A 1,358-nucleotide genomic window follows, 5' to 3' on the forward strand; every position below is an offset into this window, starting at 1 on the left:
TAAGTAAACTAACTCAGTTTCATAAGGACAAATACCATACAAGACCATTATTGTAAAATGAGTATGAGAATCCCCGGTGGGGAGGATGGTTGTAGAGTGGGGAGGATGGTTGTAGAGTGGGGAGAATGAGCGGAGTCAGGGGTGGTGGGGATGGGAGTGGGAGTTAGTCATAGGATTACACACTTTGATGGGTGGAGGGAGGGGTGAGTAAAGGAAATAGAAAAGATTTGGGGTGAAAAACAATGGATATGAACTTTGTAATTAAATTAGTATAAAAGGAATTATAATTTTTATTAAAAAGAAATAACAACCCAACAGCTTTCTTTCCTACAGCAAAACTGGCACAAGTCTCACTGATAACCTCTTCATTTATACTTGTAAACAAATTAATTGGGACAGCTTAGGAATTAGTTTTGTCTGTGTTGTCAAGTTACAACTCATAGTGACCCTATGAACAGCAGATCTGACCCTGCCCTATCCTGTGCCATTCTCAACATCTTTGATATATTTAAGCTCATTGTTAAAATCACAGTGTCAATCCATCTTGTTGAGGACCTTCCCTTCTACCTTTCTAAGCATGATGGCATGATATCTTCTCCACACACTGAACCTTCCTAACAGCATGCCCAAAGTATGAGAGATGAAGCATCAACTGAAATCATTAAGTCTCTTTTTAAAACTTAAAGTCTTTTGAATATAAAAAAAAGGATGCTAACTTGTATTTTTGTACTAATAAGCACTGATCCATCAGAGCCAAAATGCAAATTTATTGTAATGAGTTGCACTGCTACCTCCAAGGTAACTAACTCCCTGGCATTTCCTGTCCACCTGTGGTTACATGGGAGAAGAGTTTTTAGTTGATGGCACGCCAATTGACATATTTCAACAGACAGACACGGGCCTGGATGTGCTCACTAAGTTGTGTCAAGAAATCTGGAGAACAGCCCTCTGGGCCACTGACTGGAAAAGATCGATATTCCCATTACAAAGAAAGGTGACCCAACAGAGTGTCAAAATTATCGAACAAGATCATTAATATCACATGCAACCAAGATTCTGCTGAAAATTATCCAAAAATGTTTGTAACAATATGTCAATAGGAACTGCCAGATGTGCAGGCTGGATTTAGAAGATGTGGTACTAGGGATATTATAGATAATGTTAGATGGATCTTGGCAGAAAGCAAAGAATACCAGAAGAATGTCTATCTGTGCTTCATTTACTATGCAAAGGCTTTTGATTGTGTGGATCACAACAAGCTGTGCTGACTCTGAGAAGAATGGGAATCCCAGAACATTTGATTGTGCTAATGCGAAACCTATACTTGGACCAAGAGGCAGTTGTCAGAACAGAGCAAG

This window comes from Elephantulus edwardii, unplaced genomic scaffold, assembly GCF_000299155.1.
Source record: "Elephantulus edwardii isolate Elephantulus edwardi_28Jun2011 unplaced genomic scaffold, EleEdw1.0 scaffold00007, whole genome shotgun sequence".
Lineage (NCBI taxonomy): Eukaryota > Metazoa > Chordata > Mammalia > Macroscelidea > Macroscelididae > Elephantulus > Elephantulus edwardii.